This window comes from Triturus cristatus, chromosome 12 (assembly GCF_964204655.1).
Source record: "Triturus cristatus chromosome 12, aTriCri1.1, whole genome shotgun sequence".
Taxonomy (NCBI): Eukaryota; Metazoa; Chordata; class Amphibia; order Caudata; family Salamandridae; genus Triturus; species Triturus cristatus.
The window spans coordinates 394,494,805-394,518,612 of record NC_140595.1 but is presented as its reverse complement, the minus strand read 5'-3'; the positions used below and the strand labels follow the sequence as shown (position 1 = coordinate 394,518,612).

At 43.6% G+C, this 23,808-nt stretch overlaps 1 long non-coding RNA gene across 2 annotated transcripts; it reads left to right on the top strand.

Annotated features, from left to right (window-relative positions):
* Positions 1-210: 210 nt before the first annotated feature.
* On the top strand, positions 211-22,218 carry LOC146776007 (uncharacterized). Of its 2 annotated transcripts, none has more exons than XR_014972314.1 (3): positions 211-396; positions 5,786-5,850; positions 21,804-22,218. It is a non-coding gene; the product is annotated as an uncharacterized LOC146776007 (long non-coding RNA). The 2 variants fall into 2 exon arrangements; XR_014972315.1 differs by lacking the exon at positions 211-396 and adding an exon at positions 2,833-2,863.
* Positions 22,219-23,808: the final 1,590 nt, after the last annotated feature.

The window sequence follows — 23,808 nt, the reverse complement described above, 5'->3', positions numbered from 1 at the left end:
TTCCCTCTTCTCCGGCCCATCTGAACCTGCCGGACTCACGCTGACTTCACTCCTCCTTCTAGGGATTCACGTCACGCGCCGACTTCGGCCCCTTGTTATTGGAAGCCGAGTTGGACACGCCTGTGATTAAACGCTATAAATCGCTGCACCGTCCACCTTGAATCCACTTTACTGGGCTAATTGTTTTGCCCTCGCTAATCTTCTCCTCACCTTGACTCTCTGCTACAGATGGACACACCCTGACATGTCTTATCGTACCACTGCCTTGACCAGACCTGGACCTGCCGGACTTACGGCAGCTATACTCCTTTCTCTCACCCATGGGTTAATTCCATGCGCCACCCTTGGCCCACAGTCATTGAAACCCAGATCTGGACGCACTCTTGATTTAACGCTGTAAGTCCCCGCACCGTCCTCCTCCTACCCACCGCCCTGGGCTTATTGTTGTGCCCTTGTTACAGACATAAGTGCCCTTACGCCTCCTTTGAACAGCTGCCTTGATTACAGGTTCTCCCCACCTGGACCCACTTTTTCGAGGGATTCCCCTCTGGTATATATCCAGTAAGTGCCATTTTTCCTTGCTGCTCCCAGGGTGTTTTAACTGTCTGCACTGCTCTTTTCCTGACTCAGTTCCTTCCTTCACAGTCGGATCTCTACAGCCTTCTGCCTGAGACCACCGCATTTTTGCCACGAATCATTCGCTGCTAGTAAGTGTTTCTGCCTCGCAGCTCTACCTGACCGCTATTTTCGGTCAGAGTGAGACCCTGGCCCTTACTTTCTCTTCCCTGCCCCCGCCGTCATCATTCACTTCTTATCTTTGAGCCTAGACACGCTGTACTTCTTCTGCTAGTGCACCCCCAGCTCCTTCCCAATTTTGGGCTTAGCTGTCTCGGCTTACCTGCCATAGACTTCCCGCTTGGGCTCACTGCATTGCCATCATGGCCTTTTCTTTTCTCTTGGTCCACTATTGAGTGTTTTTATTCTCCCCCAAAGCACTGTTTTGTAACTACCCATAACCTGGTCTTGATGATGGTCTAACATTGCATATAGGCCGAAACGCTGTCGACTGTAACAGCGAAATTAACAGCGCTTTTCTCGTGAATGCCCATTTAAATTACCTTGTATTTATTTGCATTTATTGTTTGAGCATTGCTACGAACACACCTTGTACATAATTTGTATTACTTTGCTCCCCTTGTCCGCTATACATACTTCCTCACATGTAACTTGCACCGTTCACTATTTCACGAGCACTTGTGCACGGTAGAACACAGGTTACATGTCATTTAATGTAACAGTGTTTTTCTCGTCTTTAAATATATGACGAAATATATAAAAAAGTTTATCTTTGTCTTTGCAAATTATTGTCTCCCTGTTGTCCCTTCCGTGTTCCAAGCAATTATTTGTGCCCCCTTTGAAATTGCCTGACCAATAATACCCTCTGAGACACTATTGTATGTAACACACCTTTTCCCTGGTCTCTACAGGGTTTACGGGCTACCTCCTGTAGTTTGTTACTGTTCACCAGGAGTTAAGCAGCATGAGTGCAATGGTGGCAGAATACTGTGTAGTTATCAGAAGTAGTGAACAGGAACTTTTTGCCCTGTCTCAATTCAGTGATGCTTACAGTCTAACTCACCTTTTGAAAGTTCCACTGCTGTGTGCTTAACCTATTCTTAGCCTACATTAGTTAGATGTAGAGAGCTGCACAGCACTGGTGTAGTGACACTGCGCTGGTTGTGTGCGTGCCTATGAAGGGTACACTACAAGGATAACGCAATACTGTATGCTGCATGTGTGGTTAGTGCATGTACTGGGTGTAGGTATACCTGTGAGGAATACATGGCATGAAAGATGTAGTGCTGTGATGCGTGTGTGCAATGGGAGCATGTGCTGGGTGCATGTGTGCTTGTGTGAAGTACAATACATGAAGACTGAAGAGGTGTGCAGCACACACATGGTGAGTGTGTGGCTGACACTGTGTGTGCTTGAAAATAGCAGACCCTGGTTAAAGATAGTAAAGTTTCAGTGCTGAACAGTGCGCGCACACTGAGGAAATTATTTATGAGAGCCCTGCGTTACTTTTGCACTACGTAAAGTGGTATATGCATGATTCAGGGCTCTCATAAGGGTTTATGAAGCCACGCAAAGCCACCCTGCATGGCTGTGAGTGGCCTCATGAATCATGAGTAGGGCAATGCAGCACAAATCAATGTGTCTCTTTACTCTGCAATCAGGAGGCACTCGATGGGCTTTGCAGTGGGTTTTCCCATGCAGCACCCATGGAATTTGATGCTGCCTCAGATTTACAAATTGATGTAAACATGGGTAAACGTCAAATCCGTAGGCCTCCCGAGATGGCGAAATGGACATATTTCTCCTAGTTTTTTCCTCCTTCAATTTGTGTTGCATTCTGCAACCCTCCTGGCAAGAGCCCTAGCACTAATGTATTTACAAATTAAGCACTGCTTAGCGCTCAAGCAAAGGAAATTAGCAAGAGCTGTAAAGTATTCTCAGCTCAAAGTCAGTAGGCATCCCTAAGGTCTGCTTCATAAATTCTGCACCAAGCTCTCAGTACCTAGTCTCTGAGTGAGAAGGGAAGCTCTCTGAAAGATGGAGGCTCACTAATCTAAGGAGCACACACTAATATTCTACCAAACATCAATAGCAAGAAACCTGACATTCCCCGTTCCCACTAACCAATCCATTTCTACCAAACTATGGCAGCAGGTAAACTAACTAGTTTCTCACATCTTAACAATGAATGATGGAATCATGTCCTTGGTTTGTAACTTTGATCAAATCTTGTTGTTTAGATAGTTCTGCCCGAGAGTCATGTTTCCTGCCATCTCTTCCCTTACCGGTGAGAACCTCACTTTCTGTTGTTTAATACATAGCAAATGCCTATTTACTAGCTAACAGAGGAATTCTGGAAAATTACAACATCTGCAGGGAAAATAGCAAAACAACAGTTTAAATGCAAGAACAGACCTAACTTACGTAAATACAATGTGTTAATTCAAGCGTTAGCTTAAAAAGCCAAAGAATGATCACCTACTACAAAGTTTGTATTTATTATGTATGTGTTATTTAACATAGACATTCATACTTTTTAACTAAACCCATTTAATTTGCAAAATGAGGAAATTCGCTATATCATAAGTGAGCATTTGTGTGCATGTGTAGAAATTGTGATATTCTTGGGGAGATGCTGCCAAACCCTGACTTATCGTGGGCAGTCTGAATGTATTGGAATTTATTATGTGTCTATTACGCATCTATTTTTAACCAATTTATGTGAAAATTGTGCTGTATAATGTACTAACTGGCCCTTATGTTTATGACAAAAGGTTCTCAAAGGAGAAAACACCACCTGACTGTCTGCAAGGTAGATGGTCATGCACGTTTGTTCTGTCTAATTTGGGAAAGGTTTTTACAGCCCACCACTTGTGAAGTTCACCAGCTGCTAATGTTTCTTAGGTATGGTAAAACTTTTGCTCGGGGGGTTATCCAGCCAATAATTGCTTTCTAGTGATACTGTTTCATCAGCACTTGTAATTCCTAAACTTAAGCTTAAACATTTTACTCTGACACAATGCCTCCTTAGTAAGTTTCCGAGTGTGGTAATACTACTTTATTTATGGCCCTACTTGGCATTCCACAAAGGAGCTTTCAAAGAGGTCACAGAGTCACTTAAAAGTTTCTAAAACCAGACCTGTTCTGTGGCACTTACCTGTAAGAAAACAGGAAAGATGACTGCTGAGCATCTCACTTCATTCTGAAAGGGTATTCCAGTCCTGAAATAATCAAAAGTGTATTTTGAAGTTGTAAATAATCTCAAATATGCAATTCCTTTAAAGGTGAGAAGAAGTTGAACATGAGTATCTATGTGTTGTTTTACAACATGTTGACAGCAGTGGTCTACCCTGTCAGAGGCTGGCTCTTTGTAGAAAGGTGATATAAGGTGATACAAGTCTGCAAAGGATAGTGATCATTGCAGCTGTCACTGAGTTGAGTCTGCAGTGGTGGGTGAACTCTGATGTCGAGCATGTGAATATTTGTCTTTTCTCATTTGTCCCTGTGATACTTTCAGTCCTTTAGCGGATTTCTTGATGCTTCTGCAGATGTTGGTAGGAAGAAATATTGCTGGTCTGCAGGCGCAGATAAAATCATTTTAACAAATGGATGGATTTGAGATCCAGCAGTGCTGGATTTTCAGCCTGTCCACTAACATCACAGGCTTGAATGATGATATTCTGTGGCACGAGTTGAATACCTGATCACTTTTTACAGCACACCATCTTGCTGGTGCTTAATTTTACTTGGGTTCCCATCCTTGGGGTTATGTTCCCAAAGGGTCAGTAGCGGTTGCACACGTGGTTAAAAACTTGGGGCATCTAATCATGGAGCGGGTCATGCAGACTGGTGTGTACTCTAGTCCACCCCTGACTGTACCAGCAGGGCTGGACACATTCACCCCCAACCCCTGTATACACATACAAATCTTGTTAAAATCCTCACAATGAATCCCATTTTAAAACAAAACCCTGGTCCCCACAATTAAGATACTTCAACAATGTTGGTCATGCCTGGAGACCACCCCACTTGGTTATACCCAATAAAATTACGCTCCACTCCATCATGGCCTCCCCACTTAACCACCTTTGCCACCAATATGACTGACTCATGGGGCAGTAATGCCCTAAAAAGCAGATACCAAATTTGTTTTTGTCTCTTATTTAATATTTTGACAGCTACTTCAGTCTATGTTGGTTTAAGATAATAAATGTCATTAAAAAACGAAACACACCTCCACCCTCAATGTGACCGCCAAACTGGCCGCCCACGACACAGAGAAGCCATTGCACAGCTGTATGCAACAAGCGATCACATGACCGGTAGCTTCACTAGTGGGCCGGCGTCCCGCAGCCACAGCATTCCAGGACGATGGAGGCGGGTAGGTGAGACAACAAAGTCCTGACCACCACCAATTAGGCTTACTGGGATGTAGGTCCTTTTCTTCTGTGCACTCCACTCCACTGCAGTTCTCCTTTCCTGCGTGAGAGTGCCCAGGTTCCCCTCTTTATGCTGCTTGTAATTCTGGTTATTGAGCTAAATTGCTCTTTGGACACGGCTAGTTCCATCACCCGCTATTGTTAATTTTGTGACCTATGTTGGCACCATAGTTTAACTTATATACCGTACGCACAATACCTGTCTGTCTGTTCTTATATATTGCCCATTGCTACCTCTCTTATCCCATCAATGTTAAGAATGTGATACACAGACTATGCTGCATGACACCGGCAACCAAAAGACGGAATTTGGCGGGATTTGTGTCAATATTGGGTCTGATAATATCCCTGCCACAAATGAACTAAGAATCATTGGTCAGGTGTTTCCTGTACAACCACACTCACTCCCTTCAGGAGGCCGTACACAACTGCAGGGATACGTCCTGGACTGCGATTAACTCAATAACTTTACACCAACCCAGCTGATACACCGCACTATCTTGTACCACCTTTAAATTACGTCCTCTGCCTGATAATCATTACCCATGCGGGCTTTGATTTTCAACAGGAACCGGCTCAGTTGAAAATACACTCCGCATAGAGACCTATGTTCTTATGGGTCTGTTTCAGTTTTTATTTTAAGTAACCTGATACCAAACGGAACTCACCCCTGGTCATAACGCTAATTATATATGCCAGCTCTGACACATATTACCTTATTTTTCTCATGACCACAAATGCTCCTTTTTCTTCTCCCCTCTCCTATGAAGGCTTCCCTCAACTTGATCGGGACCCTCCATTTTTTCCTAAGGAGCTTGAATCTGCCTCCTATGAGGTAAGTCCTTTTCAAGCCTGATTTTTTTTTATGACAAACAGATTCTACCACATCTTAAGTGAAGGCCTTCTCCTCACCAGGTCATGCATGTGAGATTGATGTAAGTGTTTACACTACGATCCACCTGGCACCTCTACGTGTTGCTAACTAGATATATTGTTACTGGATGTCTGTAGAGCTTCAGACAGTGAACGTTGGTCACCGTACTGTTAGAGTGAGCAGACATATATCACCTATCCTAGAGACATGGATGTGTTCACCTATGTACCACAATGATAGACCAAGTACTGTTATGAGTCACCTGTCGTATGTATCTCTCCACCTTATGTTTCCCTTTCCTTTAGGTGGAACCACAGGCCAGCATACATTTAGGGGTAGGCCGGTAAACTTTGATAGGTCATCCCTTATTAGAAGGGAGACCATAAGCCTCAGTTTGAGGCACACTTCATGATTTTTGGTCCTGAAGAAGTGCTGCACAATTTTTGGGGCTGTCGAGGCATGAAACATGTTAACCACCTGACACTCAAAGCTATCCTGGTATTTTAAGACCACATGATAGCACCACTGTTTTTTATTTTAGACCGAGTATCCTTCCTCTATAAAATTTAGTTTATAGGATACCTAAGCCTATTTTATTCATCACTCACGTATATCACCTACATCACTAGTTACACGGTTAGTTAGCACCCTCACATGCATTCATCTACACAGCAGTTTCAGATCAAAAGATCTCTGACAAAGAGCCCCCAGGCCTGTCAAGCATTGCAGCACCGGCTTGATGAGGAGCGCCCAATGATGAAGCATGACACCCTAACAGGTGTGTGAGGGCACCAAGATCTGACCAAAAGGTCGTTCTGCCACAGGACAATCAGCCACTTGGATCAACTTTCTGTGACCATCTTGGCTGAGGAGGATCTATCCGTACCCTGATAACTATTGATATTTGTGTTTTCTCATTTGTTCCTGTGATACTTTCAGTCCTTTAGTCGATTTCAAGATGCTTCTGCAGATGTCGGTAGGAAGAAATATTGCTGGTCTACAGGTGCAGATAGAATCATTTTAACAAAAGGTAATCAGACGCTCGCCTTTCACCAGTGTGGCATGCCTGTTGTTGTACTCACCTAGCATATAAAATACTCATCCAGACCCTCTTATTAGGTTTGAGCTGCACTTAGTATCTATGTAAGTTACACCGTCAAAATCATCACCATTGAGTCATCATCATCCTTATTATTATCATCATGCTGTATCTTAGATTAAGAGACTTCCTTGTTGTCTGTCCAGGTACCTCAGCAACATTAGGAGATGTTTAAATAGTGAAAAAGAGAAGAATAACTTTCCACGGTGTGCAGCAGTGCTGATGGTTACTACTGGTGCCACTGATCTTCACTAGCTCCCCATGACTTGTATGACCCCTGTAAGAAATTGGGTTACTGTTTGAGAGGGGAGAAACCCTCCTCAGGTACAAACCACAATTCGTCTCAGGGTGAAGTCACAAGCAAACCATAAATTAACCTGTGCTCAACTTTCAAGTAGCTTGCCACAGAGTAGTCAGGCTTAACACAGAGGCAATGTGTAAAGTATTTGTGCAACACTTCAAACTGTACCACAGTGAAAACACACTACAAAAGGAGCCCACAACACAGTTAGAAACATAGAGTCATTTTTATTCAAGAAAGCAACAAGACGGAAAATGACAAAAATCCAATAAGTAGAACTGGAGTTAAGAATTTTTAAAGATTTTAGAGTAAAATAGTGCCAAAAAGCACAAACCACCAACCGTGGCTATCTGGTCATGTGAGACCGGGAGAAAGTTGCATGTTCAGGCATACCGCGATGGAGTGCAAATAAGGTACAGGAACCAGGTTAGTCCCACTGAAAAGTTACCTTCTCAATCCAGCACCAAGAGTCTAGTTCACGGTGGAAAAGGCAGAGAGGAGCAAGGAAGTGTTGTGGATGGTCATTAATGCAGTGCGAAGAGCAGGCCATATGCCATGGGTGGTCATTGCTGTTACGCGATCATCATGATGTTGTCACAGATGGTCGGGCTGATGCTTCGTGGTGTCGCTCCGCATGAGTGGTTGATGCTATAGCCAAGAGGGTTGGACTGACTGAACTTTGTGTTGCTGGACTGTGTGAGTGACAAGAATGCAGCACCACAGAGCCCAAAAACTTCAATTTATCCTCTCTGAGGCCACAACAAATGTCGAACCTGAGATACATCACTTGTGGGGCAGGTCTTTCTCCGGGTGGATCTGGATGCTGTTGCAGGTGGTGAGAGCTTATTATGTTCCTGTGGCTCAGAACAGGATGCCAACAGACTAGCCCTTGAAGTCACTCAGGGTACCCTGGGTTCAAGAGATGTATGTCCAGTTCTTCTCAGCACAGCAAGGCAGCAGCACAACAAGGCACTAGTTCAGTAGAGCAGCAGTCCAGCAGAGTGATATTCCGTCAGGTCCTTAAGTGTACTAAAGAGATGGTGGCTGAGGTTCAGCATTTATACCCAGTTGTGCCTTTAAAGTGGTAGAGAAGCTTCTAAAAGTTTTCCTTTGAAGTCCCTAGGCATCCAGCTTCCCTGCTTCTGGCTCCAGACTAGCTACAGGAGGTATGCAGCCCTTTGTGTGGAGGTAGGACACATCCTATTCAAGTGTAAGTGGGGCTGTGACCAGCTCCTCCCTTCTTACCAGTGATGGCCCATCCAGGCAAACTTAAGCTTCCTCTTGTGTGTAACTGTCTAGGAGTAATACACAGAGCTCAACTGTCAGTTACACCCAGTCATCTGAACCAGGTACAGGCTATAGGCACTACATGGCTAAGCAGGAAAACGCCAACTTTCTAAGAGTGGCATTTTCAAAATTGTATTTTAAAATCTGACTTCACAATGAATTAGGATTTTTCATTACTGTTCCAAAGAAACCAAACATGAACTGGGTTCCTGCCCCCATTTGGAAATTACAGCTCATTAAATGTGATAAGGTAAGTCCAATGCTAGTCAATGGGAGGCATGGTCCTTGCAACAGTGAAAAACGAAGTTAAGAGCTTTTCACTCCCAGGACATGTAAATCTAAAATTTACATGGCCCAAATTTTAAATACACCGCACCCTGCCCTCTAGGCTGTCCAGGGCCTACTCTAGGGTGACTTTTATTTATAAAAAGGGAAGGCTTGGGCCTGGCAATGGTTTAGTTTGCCAGGATGACATGGCAGTTAAAAACTGCACACACAGGCTGCAATGGCAAGCCTAAGTCCTGTTTTAAAGGGCTACTTAAGTGGGTGGCACAATTAGTGCTGCAGGCCCACTAGTAGCATTTAATTTACAGGCCCAGGGCACATGTAGTACCTCTTTGCCAGGGACTTACAAGTAAATTAAATAAGCCAATATTGCATTGTTTTAAGGAGAGAGGGCAAGCAGTTCAGCACTGGTTAGAAATGGTAAAATGCACAGAGGCCTATGGCCAGCAAAAACAAATTGAGCAAAAAGAGGAGGGTAAAGCCGGTGACAAGTTTGGGGTGACCCTGTAGAGAGGGCCAGGTCCAACAACCCCCTTAAATGGTGATTCTATTTCAGAGCTGCCAACACTGACAGAAAGGGCCTTGAGCTGAAATAATGCAGCTGTCTTGCTACTCTATGTCCCAACTTCTATGAATAGGCTCCTGGATCCTGAACATGATGCCATTTAAATTAGATGGAAAACATAATTGCATTGACGCTATTTCCTAGTCCACCTCCTACTTGAAGATACTTACTCACTTATTAGTCCTCATTTATTGTCCTAATTTTTTATCCATAGATATGTAAGTCTAAACCAATTTTGTGTTAGTGCAGTGTTGCGCCGATATTTGCCTTATCTGACCAATCAAAAACGCGCTTCAACTTTTAATATCGTTAAAGGGTAAACACGTGTTGACTATTTTTACAAGGAAATATTGAAAGAGAGATACAATTTATAAGCAATACAATTTCTTGGACGCTGCTCATTATCCTCAGCTTGTATTCGTAGCATACATCTCGCTGCCTCTTTCAATTAAGTTTTTTTAACGGTGGTGCATTATTTTAACAGTGGCGTCAATTGAAGATAAAAAGTCATTTTGGTCGTCAACCTCCCTTTATTTAATTATTGCAGGGGCTGTTATTGTTCATGTTCCTCACAGAATATCAGTGGCATGATGGTTGGGACTCTATTTTGTTCTGCCCAATTTCTTTTATCCTGGAAGAAGTGTGCTTTTGATTTTGATATTTTGGCATTTTTCTTCTAGCTAATGAGTTTTTTCAAAGTAAATCGGAGTTGAGCAGTTATGATTTTATGGAGGGCTAAAATAACTTTGAGTTTTATCCTTCGTTTTACTTTTAGACCGTCAGATTTATTGAAAAAAGGAGAGATGGCATTAAAATTTTACATTTTGTGATGGCTTTGGCAGATTTTTCAAGGCCGAGTAAAGCACATTTCTCTTCTCTTGCTATGAATATCAGTGTGGTTGAGGGCCGCAGTGCATTTTGTGTACTTCACCAGGGTCCATGTATAAACGTATTTCGGTTTGAAAGACCTGATTCTAATATGTTTTCCTCTATGAATTTTAAAGTGGCATATGCGTGGCAAAGACGTAACCTCTACATATATTTCTCACAAGTTGCTCACAAACCAGTTATACAATCACAACATTCTTCACAACACCCTAAAGTCATGTATGGTAAGTGATGGCACAGTCCTGAGCTGGTTCTCTTCATATATCAATAGGAACTGCCAACAAATTAAACAAAGTGCTCCTTTTCAACCTATGCCATAGTCAGTCAAGGGGTACCTTGGGGCTCCATTCTTGCCCCTACACACTTTAATTTCAATATGGACCCCCTTCCACTGTTACTCCAACTAGCCAATATCGCATATCATCTATATCCAGATGACACCCAGCTTTACCTAAACATCTAATCTCTAGATGATGTACTTGTCAATACCCCTTTTGGATGGCCATGGTGCAAGCAGTAGCTACTGATGTCCCCGGGCCCGATCTCATACGAGTTCTGAAAACTGGGCCAAGTACCCCTTTAGTACTTGACTCTTGATAGTAGCGTCAGTCAAACAGTCCAAGGCTTCTCTGGAAAGAGGTAGGTGTATGGGGAACACAAGCTCATAACACAAAATACAGCCACAGATCCCAATAACTAATTGTGCAGTCAAATACTCGTTTATATATATTTTTCATAGCTTACGTAGGATGTGGAAGCAGGCAGTGCTCACTGCAATGACGTGCTGTCATGTTGAGCTTGTCTCCGGGATGGTCCCCAAGTTTCTGGTGTGGTCTGTGACTGTTGGTCCTAACTCTGTCAGCCACCAGGTGGTGTCCCATGGGGAGGTTCTGTTTTCAAAGACCAGTACTTCTGTCTTGTCGAAGTTAAGCTTCTATAGTTGGTTCTCATTCATTCTGCTACCATGGTTATGGAATTAGTGAAGTTTACTTTGCTGGTGGTAGTTTTGTTTGTCAGCATTGGATGTTGTATGTGGAGGAAATGAGGGTGATGCCTTGGGATCAAATGATATTGGTGAGTGGAGTCATGTAGATATTGAACAGGGTAGGGATGAGAGATGATCCCTGGGGGACTCCACAGATCAGGCCTTTGGTCTCCAATGTGAAGGATGGCATTCTGACTTTTTGGGTTCTTCCTGTGAAGAAGGAGCAGATACAGTTGAGTGCAGGTCCTTGGGTGCTGATCTTGTGAAGGCTTTTAATGAGTGTGTTGTAGGAGACCATGTTGAATGCTGCAGAGAGGTCGAGCAGAATGAGGGCAGCTGTTTCTCCTCAGTCAAGGATGGTCCAGATGTCGTCAGTGGCTGCGATGAGTGCTGTTTCGGTCTTATGGTTCTTTCTAAATCCTGATTGAGTGTTGCCCAGTAGGTGGTGTTATTCGAAGTGGGTCATAAGTTTCTTGTTGAAGGCCTTCTCTATCACTTTGGCTGGGTAGGGGAGCAAGGAGATAGGATGGAAATTACTCACTTGACTCGGGTCGTCTCACTGCTTCTTGAGTGTTGACTGCTGCTTGCTTCCAGTCTTTTGAGAATTTGATGGAAGAGATGAAGGTGTTGATGATGTGGGTGAGGGTGGTGCTGATGGGTGAAGCTCCAAGGTTGTAGATCTGGTGTGAGCGTGGGTCTGTTGGGGCTCCTGGATGAATAGTCTGCATAATCACTGCTGTATATAATCTGGTGAGAGTTTTCCATTCGGTCAGGTGGCTGTCTTGGTTGGTGATGGAAAGATTTGCAATGAGATCACTGGGGTCAGGTTGGTGTGCGAAGATGGTGTATATGTTTGTGATTTTTTTGTGGAAGATGTTTGATAGGTCGTCTCAGAGTACTTGAAAAAGGGTGATTCTGTTTGTGGAAAGCATCCAGCTAGCTCTTTTCTCTTGGTGTTTCTTAGTTGCTGGTGGTAGCATCTGAGTTCCGCCTTGTAGGTTGTTTGTGGCTGGCTCTCCATTTTCCTTCTAGCTGGTTGAAGTGTCTGCTGGAGTCTCTAAGGCCCTCTGAGTACCAGCTGGCCTACATGTTTGTTCGTCTTTGCTTGTTGAGTTTGAGGGCATCTGCACAGTTCCTAATTCAGTTGTTGATGTTGTTGATGTCCCCATTGAGGTTGTCTGTAGGATTAGGTTGATCCATGCTGAGGGCGTTGAGCCAGTCTGCTTCAGAGATTTTGCCCCTGCTGTGGCTGGGTAGACTGACGCTGGTGGGTATGTTGACTTGTGTGTTGAAGTGGATGTTGGAGTGGTCAATCGATGTGAGCGGTGAGGTGTAATTTTACTTGATGTTGTCGCTGGTAGTGGAGGTGGGGTCTGATGTGTGTCCTTAGATATGTAGTGGTTCTCTGATGAGCTGTGTTAGTCCAATATTGTTCAGGCTTTTGATGAGTGCTGTGGAGCAGAAGTCAGTCAGTCAAAGTCACCGAGGAGTATGAAGGTTTTGGAGTCAATGGTGAGAGGGGCAATGAAGTCTGTGATGAGACTGGTGAACGCAGCTCATGGGCCATTTGGTAGGTAGATGAGGGTTCAGTTCAGAGTGAAGTTTTCAAAAATTTGCGGCTTGAAGTGCAGATGTTCCATGAATGAGGTGGTACTCTCTATGCATGTAGATCACTTGACGGAGTCTTTGTAGATGACTGCAATTCATCCCCCTGACTCATGAAGGCGGTCATGTTGTGCAATATTGTAGCCTGCTGAAATTAGTGCGGTGTCGATGTGGAGTTGAGTCAGGTTTCGGTCAAGAAGAAGCGGTCCAGTGTGTTGCTGCTTGAAGCTGGCAGCAGGTCTTGACAGCTCCTGGATTTAGGCAGATCTATTGTTGCTCTTCTTCAGTGGGGACACAACCTTTACAACGCAGTCATTACATCGCACAACCTTTACATAGCAGTCAATACATCGCAACATCCTTTACATCGCATGTCATTACAACGCAGCCATTATATCGCATGTCACTACAACGCATGTCATTACAATGCATGTCAATACAATGCAGGCATTACATCGCAAGTCATTACAATGCATACCATTACAACGCATAGTACCCTTACACTATCCAACACTTACCCTACTGTTGCACTCACTGGAGTTAGAATGGTAATTTATTACCCCTACACTATCCAACACTTACCCTACTGTTGCACTCACTGGAGTTAGAATAGTAATTTTTACCCCTACACTATCCAACACTTACCCTACTGTTGCACTCACTGGAGTTAGAATAGGAATTATTACCCCTATACTATCCAACACTTACCTTAAAGGCGATGTAATGGTATGCATTGTAATGGTATGCGTTGTAAAGGTATAATGCAATGTAATGGAATGCGTTGTAAAGGTAGTTTCTGGAAATGCGATGTAATGGCATGCGATGTAAAAGAATGCGTTGTAAAGGATGTTGCGATGTAAAAGCTGCATTGTAAAGGCATGCGTTGTAAATGTATGCATTGTAATGTCATACATTCCTAGAGTGGGTCACAGCCCACTGATCCTCCACAGCTGCTCACTGTCTCAGAACAATGGCCCTTTCACTTCACCACAGCCCCTTCCTGAAATACCAGTGGTTGAGAACAGCAGCAGACAGGCTGACGGTCACTTAAGGGCACAGCACCTGCACCAGGTGCTGGCCCCACTCTCATCATAATGATACACCAGGGCGTCGGCTTTCAATCTTCTCCACGATTACCACCTGCCATACAGGGGTTGAGCGCTGTATCAATAAGGCAATGTCCCTCTTCAGGTCATGGCGCTGCCCAAGGTGATGGGCCTTTTATTGCCACAGCATGGTACCAAGGGCAATGACCCTTATTCTTACCACAGCCTCTACAAGGCATATGATGAAAATGTGATTTAGTAATTCTGTGTTTGAAGTTCATGTTTTGGGAGTTGACGACTGTTTGGAAGTGCCCATTCCTCTGTTGTACTCTTCCTCCAGAAAGTAGTCTATCAAAACAGGACAGTCTCCAATCGTGATAGCCCCAAACACAGGCCATGAGAGTGACAAGAGTACACAGCCTCAATGACATTTACATCAAAAGATTGTCAAAGGACCCAAGCCCTACTCTTTATGATTCCCTTATCAGCCCCATAACGTTCCTAAAAGGTGTCCAGGCACTTTTGATTCAGAAAGAGACCCTTTTTAAGTATACTGATAAGCCTGCTTGTTTCTTCCTACAGTGTGTGTCCCACCTAGCTCCAAGGAATGCAGCAATTCTACATGTTCTTCCAGTCAACCCCGGGGTTCCCAATCTGGACCCACAGGCTGTGTGCACTGTACCACTCAAAGGCACTCACACATCTTTAGAGCTGCATGCAAACCTTTGTGCAGTTTTCTAATTACTGCTGTCTTGGGCACACACACACACACATAACACACGGTGTATAAAAATGCATGCAGGCATCATTACATTATTGCCAAGGTCACACATACGGAACAGTGACCAGTGTATAGACACACACGCAGACATGAATGCACTGCTGCCACAGGCACATACGCATTACAATATGCCATGAAACGCACATGTTTTTCCAGCCCTCCATGCATCCTGGTGGAGGCCATGGACAAACTAAGCACACAGCAACAGAACTTCAATTGTGTGGGCCAGTAGGTCCCACTCTGATGATGCAGATAAAACAGCCTTGCCATGCTACTGATTACTGATTCCAAAACGGTGTGATGCCACCACCACGCTCATGCTACATAGCTCTTGGGAAGGGCAGTAGCCCTTCACTACTATGAGGATAACACATTTTGCTCTCCCCTTCTGGTCTAACCAGACTGCAATCCATGAGACAAGCCTAAGTCATGGCGTAAACGCATGATATGGGTTTGCAGGGTATGCTCAGACGTGGGTTCCTTGCTCACTTTGCCATTGGATTCATGCTAGCCTGGCTGATGAGGGGTGTTACCCCGAAACCGGTCCCAGGATGCTTCTTTCCGGTCCAGGGAAGACCTGTCTTGGCAGTTCGGGCTGAACTGTTCCCATAAGGAACAGGGTCAAGACTGATTGCATATAGCTGGGTCTGAACCGGGGTGGGGAAGTGAGCTAAAGAACAATGATGGATTCAACCCAGATCTGTGACTGGGGGTGAGTGTCTGAAAAGTTTCGGCGATCCGTCCATCATCTCCTTGTGTTTGCCATGGTTCACCCATAACGTCAAATTGTTACCAAGGATCCATAGATCACAAAAGCTGGGGCACTCAGGCCAGAGGTCCACTTCTATGACCATGTGAGGGACTTTTCCATCCCTGCAATATTTCCTTTAAAAAGTACTCTATGAATTGTTAAATCATGGCAATCTGCTGATCACTAAAAGCTAAGCCCTCCGATGACTTAATTCCTCCTCATTTCATCCCCATACAAAGATCCCAAAATTGAAGACTGGCTCAGCTGCCTTGATGACCTAAATTGCACTCCCAAATTCATTGACAGCACCACCTAACCTAGAAGAACACTGGAGAAAAATCTAATCTAAACATGTTTACCCATATCAACTCCACAGCCAAAAGTACTTTATGCCAACTCACTTCTACAAAAGGTCAGACTGTTGTGCCAATTGACGTTGAAAATGTCGCCCAGGTGCTTCTAACCTCTAGGTTTGACTACGGTACTGCGATTCAGGCAAGCCCACAGAAATCTCACCTCTCGCCCATGGAGACCATGCTAAATGCGGCTGCAAGGCTAATCTCAGGAGTCAGACGTTGTCACCACATTACTGAACACCCAAAAGGAACTCCCGACTGAAGTCTGAGCCATCTTCAAAATGGCCTGCATTACTCACAAAGTTCTCCATACTGGGACCCACAAAGGCCTGGCCTGCAAACTCACTCTTTCCAGAGGTAGCCATGAGAAAGTTAATTAACAAAATAAATATGTATTTGACATTACAAACACATTATGGCTTTAAAATGTGCACAATAATTAAATGTGCATGTGTTCCTTTTTTGTAAAATCGAAAAATATTGGGAAATATTTTTTGTCTATTTTGCCATGTTGTATCTTACCTTAGCTATCAAGATTTAATGTTTACAAGGCCAAAATCTGCAGTGTGCTTTGGCTACAGTAATTGCTCCTATTGTTTTATTATGTAAATCTTCCTATGGGAATGATACATGCAGGAAGAACGATATGCAAGAACTTAAGTAATGCAATGCATTTTAAAGTCATTGTTTTACTTCTGGTGGAAAGATTGCATACACAACGAATGCTTGCACTGCCAAATAAGGAGATTTTGTATTTGAATGACACAAGGCTTCACGAGAAAAACAAGAGAACATGTTATTTTCGTGAATCCTCTCGGTTCTCGTTCCAATGTTGACAGAATGTTGTGTATTTAAAAAAGTGTCATAAAATTGTTCTGAATGGATTATTCGTATTGTTCTAAACACTATAAGAGAATTTGAATATATTAGCAAATAGCTCACTTTACATGCTCAGTCAGCTAGCTCACTTAGCAAGCTTACTTTGCAGGCTCACTTTGCTAGCTCATTTAATTCACTTTGCTCATTTACAGGCAAGAGTTGATTTTGATCTTTATCTGTTTGGAGCTGAATTGGCTCATTTTCCTTTGTGAGGCTCACTTTACTTGACTCGGTTGTTGATTGACTTATTTTAGGGTATTATCAGGCACGTTAACACATGCCCATTCTTTTACAGGCTCTATGAGCACACCTTTGTTCTTGTATTGAATATTCCCAATGTTTGATATTAATGATTTGGCGGTTTGAATATGCCTTTTTAAGTTGGCGTTCTTGTTGTTTCCTTAGGCAATGTACATGCCATAAGCATACAGTTGATTTAATGATTTTTCTATTTTTGTGGGTTACTGCTGCAATGTCAATTATATTTTACTTTTTGATTTTGACAAATGAAAACAAGGGAAAATGTATTATATATTTAATTTTTCCATGTCATCGTCTTTCGAAATCCCCCCCCACCCAGCCTCACCGCCCCACCGCTCTTACCTTCACGGGCCGTGGCTGTCCACTCCTTGAGGCACTTAGGGGCATATTATCAAGACAGACGATAAAATTATCGCAGTTTTAGCGGCAGAATACTGACGCTAAAACGGCGATAATGGGCTTGAGCATATTGCTCTATGGAATTCCAATTGAAGCCCAGGTTAGATGTGATGGACATCTAACCTGAGCTTCAAATGGAATTCCGTAGAGCATATTATCAAGCCCATTATTGCCGTTTTAGCTGCAGTTTTCTGCTGCTAAAGCGGCGATAATTTTATCGCCTGTCTTGATAATATGCCCCTTAGATTTAGGAAAGAGAGATCCCACTCACGCTCCTTAACTGGAAACACTCCAAGCATCTGGTACTCTCTACCTCTGAACATTCACACAATCCTTTCTGCTTTAAAGATATCGAATGAACTGACCGGTCACAATCCCTCCATGGTGATAAACTGAGTTACCCCGTCTCTCTCCTTCGTCTATCTACCCTTGAATATATTCTCCCTCATTGCATTCATCCTCGAAACCGTACTCATTGTAAACGGTTATTACCGTGTATAATGTACAGCGCTCTTGTATGCCTGGGCACTCTCAATAAATAAAAATAAATAAAATAGGTGGCCAGAGCAAGGCAATTTACATCGGATTGACACCAAGTCACTCAAAATTATGTGGATATTCCCACATATGTTTTATAATGCATTATAAACAACTAAACTTACATTTGAATGCTCGAAGTGAGAACCCTGAAACCATAGTGTGTGTAAAAAGAAAATCAATTCACGGAAATATTTTTTCTGCACGACAGTAAAAGGAATTGAAAAGAAAAGTTATTTGTGACAATGTGCGGTTTGCAAGCATGCAGAGTCTCTACAAACAGATGGCTCTTCGCTCTCGGTATAGGCAAATCAGGGAATGACCAGTAATCTATGTGAGTACCATATATAGGAGCGTCTTTATAAGCCCTTTGTGCTGCCATTGGGTCACTTTTTGTGACGCTGCGGCAGCATAAAAATGCGTCACGTTGCGACATATTTACAAAGTGATGCATCTGAGCAGTCACTTTCTAAACCCCTGCGATACATTATACCTGCAACAGGTATAATGTATGCAGGGTGGGCATTCCCCTGCAATAAAGGCTTGCAGAAGTGGTGTAGTGAAATCTATAAGATTTCACTGCAACACTTCTAGGAAGCCACTGCGTCAAATCCTTTTGCCTGCCACACCGCAGGTGTAGGACTGACGCAGGCCCTTTCACATGGGAATGGACACATTGCTGGAGTTGCATCTGTCTTCAGACACACCCCAGCAATGCATCATTTTTGCGCCTACAGATACGTCAGGAGTACTGACATATCTGTAATTCCTTGAGACATAGAGCGCCATACAATAAATACGGCGCATCCATGATGTCACAAGGAGGACACAGAGAAACTGTTGCATTGCTGTTCCCACACAGTGATGCAAATGTTTTCTTAAATAGGCTCCAAAGGGGCATATTATCAAGAAACGGTGTTAAAATTATCGCCGCTTTAGTGGCAGAAAACTGCCGCTAAAGCGGCGATAATGCCCTTGTGAATTCCCATAGAAGCCCATGTTCACACCAGAACATGGGCTTCTATTGGAATTCTCTGCGGCATATTATCAAGCCCATTATCGCCGCTTTAGCGACAGTTTTCTGCCGCTAAAGCGGCGATAATCTTAACGACGTGCTTGATAATATGCCCCATAGTTCTTCATAAGCTTCGTAACTTGTAGGCAATTTGCCTGTGTCTGAGAACGTTTTGTAGATGAGTTAAACAGCTGTGAGGCTATGCAAAGTTCAGATCACAGTGGAATGCAAGTTGCTGTTCTCTGTTTGGGATTAGTGTAATGAACATACACAATCGTGCAGGGTTTCACAACCATACTTGTAGAAAATGCAAATAAAACATCAGTTTAAGAATGTGGAGGCTTCTAACGGCATTAATTTAATTATGATCTCAGTTCCTCCCAGAGTGTATGCAACTGAGGGCTGAAAATACACCAAAGCTGAAGGCCTATGCAGATGGCTTTGAGTGAAATAAATGTGGGAAAGAGACAATCTTGGCTCCGCATCCTGACCCTATCAGTGCTTGTAAGGCCTCTAGTAAACGTCTGTTATTTATCACACCAATAAATGGTGATGTCCTGGGGTCGTTATTTCTATAATTCAAAAACGCCTATTATGAGAATGTGGAATAACACGAGGTTGTTTGTGCTTGCTTCCCCCAAATCCTCATGTCCTGGTAAATACTGGGCCTTTTTCGGTCTGTAAATTTGAGCAAGTTACCTTGTAGAAATGTATTGGTGGAAAAATCAGACTATTGGCATAATCCAACATATGCTTTATTCCAACACCTGTGCAGCAGCTCGGAAAAGTGGAGCAGCAACCATCTCTTTGTGTGTTTGAGCTGTGTCTAGCTCATGCCAATATATAGAGTTGCCAGGTCCCGAATTTGCCCGAACAATCCCGGTTTTTCGCGAGCTGTTTGCGGCAAATTTCAAGAAATTAAGCTCATGTCCCGGTTTTTAGAGAGGGTCAGTTGAGAACGCTGGGAGGTATCTTTTTAAGTTTTGCAAAGCAGGGGTAGTTAGCTGCTGTTATAAGAAGTGAATTTAATTAACAGGCATGCTACTGGCTTTAAAAATTGCATTTTATGTATGTTCTGACTGCCTCTTCTGTAATTCTCTGCTAAAGAGCACTGTCATGCTGTGCTGTGTGGAAGGAAAATTATAGTCCTTCTTCTATTTCTGGGAAATGGCCCGGTTTTTTACTTTAAAAACCTAGTCACCCTAAACTTTGGGCCTCTTTCTGAGTGGCGTTATCGACCCCATTGGGATGATGAGAAGCAATGCTTTATGAAAAGACTTCACCTGACGAAATTATCCAAGATCCCCGGGTTAAAAATCAAAATCAGTCAATATACTTCAAGAAGCATTGCAGAAACCCTGCTTCCCACATGTTTTTCTTAAATCCTCGGGACTGGGGATATTTCCATCCCCTTGGAGTTACAGAGGACCCTGTATGATGTATTGCGTGGCCGAGAACAGTATCATTGTGTGGCCTGCGCAAGTTTGATCAAGAAGAAATGTCAGGATACAAAAAATAAAAGCATCAGGGCTCGTCTTTGTGAATTATTGGCTTTGCCAATGGTTTGTTGCTTTGCTGCACCGCATGACCAAAGTAAAACAAAAAAAACTTTTACGTGACCGCCTGTGCCATTTTGTAGGTATACGTACCACGTATGTATGTGCCTACACAATGATGCAGCCATCTTTTTAAGGTTACTAATCCGAGTCACATAAACGTTCTAAAAAAAAAAAAATGTAAACCGGAGGGAGCAGAAGCAACAGGAGACAAAGCAAGGGGGGGGGGGGGGGAGGTGAATGGGGGGTTCAGAAGCATCATGGGGGTTGGATTCACAGAAGCATAATGGGCAGGGACACGGAAGCAGCACAGGGAGGTCTGTGGTACACACTACACAGAAGTAACAAGGGAAGGGCCGGAGATGCAGAAGCAACACAAGGGGGGGTGGGGGGGGCGGGTGGTACTGAAGAAACATGGAGAGGAACACAAGTGAGCGCAACAGGGTGAGGGGCTGGGAAATATACACAGGGACAGGCCGTAGCAGAGGGTGGCGAGAAGTACACAAGGGAGATGGTTAAAAAAAATGCACTCTCTGTGAGTGCTTACACAAAAGTAAAAAAGTGGTTCCCTTAGGCACCAGGCAAACTCGCAAATGGTAAAGAGGAAATGCTTCAAAGGAGGGACAAATATAATGCTGAGAAGCTGGGAAACTAATAAGAAGCAGGCAAATTAGAGTGACAAGGGAAGTCAACCAATGGTGAAAAATAGGCGGGCTCGAAGCCCCTCCACGTTCATGGTTAGCCACAATCTGCCTCACAACAGACAGCGCACGCACTTTCTAATAGGCTCAACCTAATAATATCGAGCCTGCCATGGATTGCAGCCAAAACACCTTTCTGTCCAATGTTGCCGTGCAGAATCGGAGCAAGAACTTGCCAAAAAGCTGTTTGCTTCTCCCTCGTTTAAATAGTATCAGATTGTCAACTTGTGCGAAGGCTGCCCTGTTGTACGCTGCAGAAAAAGAAATCAAACCCTGCCCGTTATTTCAGGGTTTGCCTAGACAGAGATCTGTGAGAAAGAACATTCCCAGTGCAGTTAAGTAATAGAATTGTATTTCCTAACCGTGCTCCTTCTCTTGTTTCTCTTTCAGTACCTGATGCTTTACTTACCGGCTGGAGAAAATGTGGCAACTTCTGAACGTTCAGTTTTTGTACATCTTGCTTGTAGTGTTGCCTTTGTGCAGCTCTCTTGTGCCTTTCATTGTTCCACGTGAAGCCGGTCTTATTCTGTGCATTACACCAATCGTTGCAAAGTCGTGCCTCTTCTGATACAATAACCCTTTTTCTTTCTTTTTGGTTCGCCAATGGACATGTCTAGATGGTTGATGACACTCCCTTCATGCCTCCTTCCCTCAAGTGATGGATTTGCCGTTCATTCACAAACACTAGAAGTAAAGTTGCCCACCAGTCCTGGGTCGATACAACAGTGGTACTTAGTAATGCAGCACGATGTATTGGACTAGACCTGTGCAGCATCCCGTGTCTGTGCAACATCAAACACCCTGATGAAGCATTTGGTTCAAAAGTGAAGCACATGCAACAAGCTGTGCTTCAAAGCGCAAAAAAGAAATAATGCAAGAACCCACCGACATTTTTGGAACTGCGCCTTCTCCCCGGGAACACACCCAGAGAAGTTTAAAGGAGCACAAAGAGCAGTCTGGGAGCCAAGGGAGTCAGCACCAGCCTGAACTCCAAGAAACAGAAGAGGAAGGAATGTTGGGGTAAAAGGAAACCTTGCGTCACAGATGAGGAGATGGAAATCCTCATTGCAGTGGCGAACCACCACACAAAAAATTGTGGCCTAGATTCACAAAGATGTCATGCAACACAGGGCAGCACCCAAAGTGGCTGTACTGCGTTGCGTGACAGGGAGATTTCAGGAGAGTGTCATATTTACAGAAATATGGCACTCTCCCCCCCTCTCACTTGCATTGGCGCTGATTAGTGCTGCCCTGCGCCAGTGCATGCCTGAGTCTACCATAGGATTTGTACAAGAAGGCAGTAGTGGTCCGTGGAGGGAGTTCGGTGGGGCAGTGAGGCGGGGCGGGGAAATGTAAACACCGGAATATGGATGAACGGAGGTAAGTACACATTTAAATAAATAAAACGAATTCCTTTGCGCGCGCTGCATCGCAAAATGCGATGCAGGGCGCGCAACGAAATTTGTTTTATTTATTTAAATGTGTACTTACCTCCGTTCATCCATATTCCGGTGTTTACATTTCCCCACCCTGCCCCTCCCCCGCCCCGTCTCACTGGCCCACCGAACTCCCTCCACGGACCGCTACTGCAAGAAGGGTACCCTTCCTGCCCAAAATACTATCGCTAAGTGTAAAACCTTCTCCTACTTTGTAAGCGTGCTGTACAGTGCAGCACTCATGCAAAGATAGAAAAGCAAGGAGAAATTAAAACATTTCTCCTTTTAATGCCTGCTTTTCAGCAGTGTTAATTTTTGGCGCTAAACCCTGTCTACTGATGTTAGTAGATTGGGTTTATCATCAAAAAGCATGCGTAGTTGTGTTGCAGAGTGAAACATCAAATTTCCCCTTCGTCACAGACCAAATACCTCAACATCAAATTCACTCATATACATTCATTTGTGGGGCCCATAACACCAATACTTACTCTTAGTTGATCTGCTTTCCTAGGGAAACAAGCTTCCAAACGCTGACATGAAAGGAATATCTTTACCTTATCCTAGATACATGGACTTTCAACCCTAAGATATTCCTCTCATAAGGGGATGAATCATTTAGTTGTTCTCTATGATTTTAGTGATTAAACTCATCTAGCTATACACTACTTCTAATCCTAATTCTCTTCTTCAAATAATCGACACAACACATTTGTCAATTAATCAAATATTTTGTATCTAAGAAATGTTGCAAGAAACGTTAGAAATCATCATCTGCATTTCAGAGCATCATATTTACCTATTCTGGCTAAAAGTCGTCCTCTAACTCAGTCAGGTCAAGGAAGAATTTTATTCAGCAAGGTTAGGCCGCAATTCAGTCTCTCAAAGATTCAGGATAACAGCTGTCCAGCAGTGTCACCGTCCTCTCCGTCAGCATAACGTCAGGAAATCGAGTTCGTCAAAGAAGAGCGAGTTTTTTAGTTCAATTCCCTACCTACTTTTATAATGAAAATAATGTCAAAAAGTATCAAGATCGGGGTTTAGGAAGTCCTGATTGTTCGACTTGGGGTCGTGAGGTGAAGTTCTCAGGGTGTCCAATGAAATGAACTCATCGTACTTGCTGGTTCCAGTTTTAAATTGTCTATTGTGTGATTGTTGGCGAAGTTCCCGGGATAACCTTGGTGGGTAC